Source organism: Onychomys torridus, chromosome 6 (genome assembly GCF_903995425.1).
Source record: "Onychomys torridus chromosome 6, mOncTor1.1, whole genome shotgun sequence".
Taxonomy (NCBI): domain Eukaryota; kingdom Metazoa; phylum Chordata; class Mammalia; order Rodentia; family Cricetidae; genus Onychomys; species Onychomys torridus.
Window position 1 is genome coordinate 112,166,543 of NC_050448.1, and position 4,630 is coordinate 112,171,172.

Genomic DNA, 4,630 nt, shown 5'->3' on the forward strand with positions numbered 1-4,630 from the left:
GTGTGTGTGTGTGTGTGTGTTGTTATGCTGTGACTATGCTGGTGCATGTCCCACTGTGTGTGCATGTGACATCAGAGGAGGACATTAGGTATCTTCCTGTGAAAATGGAGCTCCACCTACGCCCTTGATACAGGGCCTCTCACTGAACTACTAATTAAGGGATGCTAGTTCGCCTTTGGGATCTGCTTGTCACAGAGGTGTACATCAATGCCTGTTGTTGTTGTTGTTTTTCATGTGGATCCTGGGTTTGAACTCTGGTCCTAATGCTTACTTATGCAACAAACAGTCATACTCACGAAGCTATCTCCCCAGCCCCCAAACTAATCCATCTTTAAAGCCAAAATACTTCCTATTTTAACCAGAATTATTTTAGTGAACATTACTAAAGCATACTGAGACATGGATCAATATCTTAGGAACAAAATCAATTAGTAAGCATAAACTATAGCACTAATTTAACATGGCTGACTGTGCTTTTTGAAGAAAGTGCCGTATCTCTACTTGAAAGATAAATGTCTGTCGTCATAGCTACTAAACCTGCACTTTTAAATTGCATGCTGCTCTGCTATGTGCTAACAGTGGATGTTGTGCAGCATGGTGGTATTGCTGGGGACTGGTCAGAGGCGGGGATTCCAGAGGAAGTCAGTCACTGGGAGTGTGTCCTTAGGGTTGTATCTTACTAGCACCTTCCTGTGTTCCCACTTCTCTGTTTCCTGACCAGCAGATATTGACTTTCCCACCACGCCATCCCTGCCTCATTGGACAGACACCTCTGAAACTGTGGCCCAAATAAATAATTCCCAGTTAAGGAAATCATTCTGTCATAGTCCCAAGAAATCTAACACACCTGGGTAAAGGACTTGTATATTCAAACCAAACAGACTTTAAAGTAAATTCACGATTCTCTTTAAATCTTCAAAGCCCACTGGCTCTCTGTATACTTTTAGTCAAACTGGTAATCCAGCTCAGGGCCCTATACATAGCAGTCAAGTGTTCGACCACGAAGCTGCACTCTGTCCTTGACAGTTATCTTCAGTCTTTGTTAAGAATATCAAGCTGCTGTTGTGGCAGTGAAAGGAGTACGGCGTGGTCTTTGGTTCGTTATGTCCACCAACAGTATGTCCGACCCACGGAGACCCAACAAAGTGCTGAGGTATAAGCCTCCTCCGCCGAGCGAATTCAACCCAGCTTTGGACAACCCGACTCCGGAGTACATGAATCTTCTCGGGATGAACTTCAGCATTTGTGGCCTCATGCTTTAGCTGAAGTGGTGTGCCTGGATTGCTGTCTACTGTTCCTTTATCAGCTTTGCCAATTCCCGGAGCTCGGGGGACACTAAGCAGATGATGATGAGTAGCTTCACGCTCTCAGTTTCTGCCGTGGTGATGTCCTCTCTGCAGAATCCTCAGCCCATGACGCCCCCGTGGTGATGTCACTAGAAGGCTTGGATCCTGGTCTGTCCACCTTTTCTCTGCCCTAGCCTTTGACTGCTCCAACCTGCTCTTGGCTGCTGTGTAAACTCGCCTGAGTGTTCTCTCTGGTCTCCCAGCTGAATGGAGGGAAGATAGTTTTTCTTTGGCGTCCTGCTTCTGCTTTGACAAAGGGGTAAACCCGCAGACTTCCCTTTTATCTCCCTCCCTTGGCCACCGTTATGAGAAACACTGTTCATGTTTCTAGTATTCGCTTGTTTTCTTGTTGAAACCAGTTGATATAAAATTTTCCACCCTGAAAAAAAAAAAAAAAAAAACAAATCAAAGCAAACAAAATCAAATAAACATTTTCAATCCTTTACTGTTTTGAATGTGTATGCGTATGAGCACATGTGTGTGCACACCTATGTGTGCGTGTGTGTTCTTGTGCATGTAAATGTAGTACTTCAGAGGCCATAAGAGAGCACTGGAGTCTCCAGAACTGTTCTTAAGGGTGGTTGTGAGCTGCCCAGTCCAGGTGCTGGGAAATCCAGCCCTCTGCAAGGACGGTATGGGCTTTTAACCTCTGTGCCATCTCTCAGCCAAAATTTTTTATCTTTGTAATCTGCATTTTAAATTACATGTACCTCACTTCTCTGTCATATCTAATCTCCTTAAAGACATTGCCTATCTTCATCCTCTTGAGCTTACTTTTCAGTGTTTCTCAACTTTCCTAATGCTGTGGTAGCCCCAGGCCATAAAATTATTTTGTTGATACTTCATAACTGTAATCTTGTTACTTTTATAAATCATAAGTAAATATCTGATATGTAGGTTATCTGATATGGTTCCCCAAAGGGGTTGTGACCCACAGGTTGAGAACCTCTACTAGGCTTTCTCTTACACCATGATTCATATACTCCTTTATCAAGGCAACTGAAGCCTCTTTAATGCTCAGCTACTGGGTGCAGGATTTCTGCCATTCTCTGTATGTATGGTACTGTATATTTGAATCCTATCCTAATCTACTTTCTTGCCCGAGGAAGGATGTAGAGACTTTGAGTAACTTTTCCTTACTGTGGTGGGATTCATACTACAGGCCTCTGAACCAGTATATATTGAACTCTTTGGTGGCCAAAAAATCAAGGAGAATTTATATTTTACATGCTTTCTTTGCTGTTACTATGGTGTCCTTTATCTTGGGATTTGGGGGATTAGCTTGCCTTTCATCAGTGAGTCAAAAGCCTTTCATCGATGAGTCAAACACTGGGCCATATCTAAAATCTGGGCAAGGGATCCTATCTTTTCTTAAGTAATTTCCTTGGGACTCATGTTTGTCAAGGCTATATTTCTTTCAATTGTATAAAGGATGCAATTCTACAGTTCTACATTTCTTTGTATATCATGTCAGAAGTTCTTGGTGTATCAGGACCATGAGCTCCCCACTCATCCTTTCTAGGAGTTGTGGTAACAGTGCTCACATTGTGTCTGCCACCCTAGACTCTGTATATCACTGTTGTTATCACTCTGTTACTGTGGAACCACCCAGTGCTGGAATAACATCTCCCATGTGTTCACGAGAGTCATACTACTGTCCTATGAGGCCAATGCCTTTCTTATTAGCCTGTTCTTCATCTGCTTTGGTACATAAACTATCCTTTAGGGCCAAGTTGTGTCCAACCTTTTAAATTAAGGCACAACCTTACCATGTACCAAGTTCATGTTAGAGAGTTTATAAATTCTCTGACAACACATTCAGTTTATAATTTTGTGTTGAGTTGCATTCATAGCTATCATGGGGCAAATGTATGTGGCTGTCAACTGCAAGTTGGACATGTGTTCATCTTCTGGACCTTCTAATGGGTCTAGGCTTCTGGGTTTTCCAACCTAGGATGCCCATTTCACTGAGCCTCTGGGTCTCCTGTTCCAGGAACTGCTCCAGTTGTTCTGGTATTTCTGCTTCATTTAGTAATATCTATCACTTGCTCAAGCTTCTAATATCCTTTTGCAACTTCTGGGATTATCATCACAGGCATGAATTCCTTCATCATAAAATAGTACTCCCTCAGACAACTTTCATCTGCCACTGTCTGGCGGTGCTTACAGGGTCCAGCTGATGAACAGTGTAGAGCAGTACATGCTACCAGGTGATTGCATTGTGTCTAGAATGCTCCAAGTCTACTTCCACACACAGTACCTGTCTTACACCTCAGCTCAACATACCACATTTGGCTTGCACAGACACCATCTATGTGTAATATCTGGCAGAAGAGTCAGTGACTCCTTCTTCAATGACTCTGTGACACTCAGGATATATCTCCATCACGAAAGGTTGTACTAATTGTTCACTGTCTTTGTCTTCTCTTCCACTGTGGTACTATTATCCCAAATGCTCTGTAGATCCTTTTCTTCTCCCTATGTCTATAAAGGCTAGATATTTGCTAAATGAATGGGTGACTAATGCAATGACTACTGTTTAGGGACTAATTTGGTGCTGGCTCCGTGAAAGGATTTTGTAGGAAATAATAAACAAAAAAGCATGTGCTTACCTTCACAGAACATGCATTTTTGCTCTGAGCATTATCATGAGCTGAGTAAATTAGAACAGAATGATGTTAGTGACTGGCTGCCTGGGGAGCTGACTCATAGACTCATGTTTGGTTGAGCTAATCACAGCTTGTCAAAGAAAGGTTCTCCATGGATTAGCTTGTTATTTTTGTGAAATAAGGCTGGAAGGCTCATCACTGAACTATCATCATCTTTTCATTTTTTCCCCCGTTTTCACTTTCATCTGTGTTCCTATGCAGAACAGAATCTGTATTCTCACATGGCCAAAGTGATTATCCTCTGAGTTGTCTCAGAGATTACAACAGCAAATGAAGCAGATGTTGTGGAAACTGCGCTTGTGCATACTTCCAGCTGATGGTTTTCTTAAAAGAAGACACAGACAAGTCATGGTGATGACAGAGACGACCGTTTACCTTGAAACTCAGTAGTTCATGCTTTACCCACCCAATGAATTATGTAGTACACAGCTGGGAATCCCTTCTCCTTGTGACACTACAGGGTTAATCTAAACCAATTTTGCTATTTGTATTTCACAAGTGAAAGAAAAGGCAGGGCTTCCTTGTAATTAGAGGAAATGAAAAACAGAATGATAAATGATTAGAAGTTGTACTGTTTCATTTTTGTTGTTATTGTTGTTGTTTTAAGAAGCAATT

General features: G+C 42.0%; 1 pseudogene; it reads left to right on the forward strand.

Annotated features, from left to right (window-relative positions):
• The first annotated feature begins 1,087 nt into the window (after positions 1–1,087).
• On the forward strand, positions 1,088–1,430 carry LOC118585259 (annotated as a pseudogene).
• Positions 1,431–4,630: the final 3,200 nt, after the last annotated feature.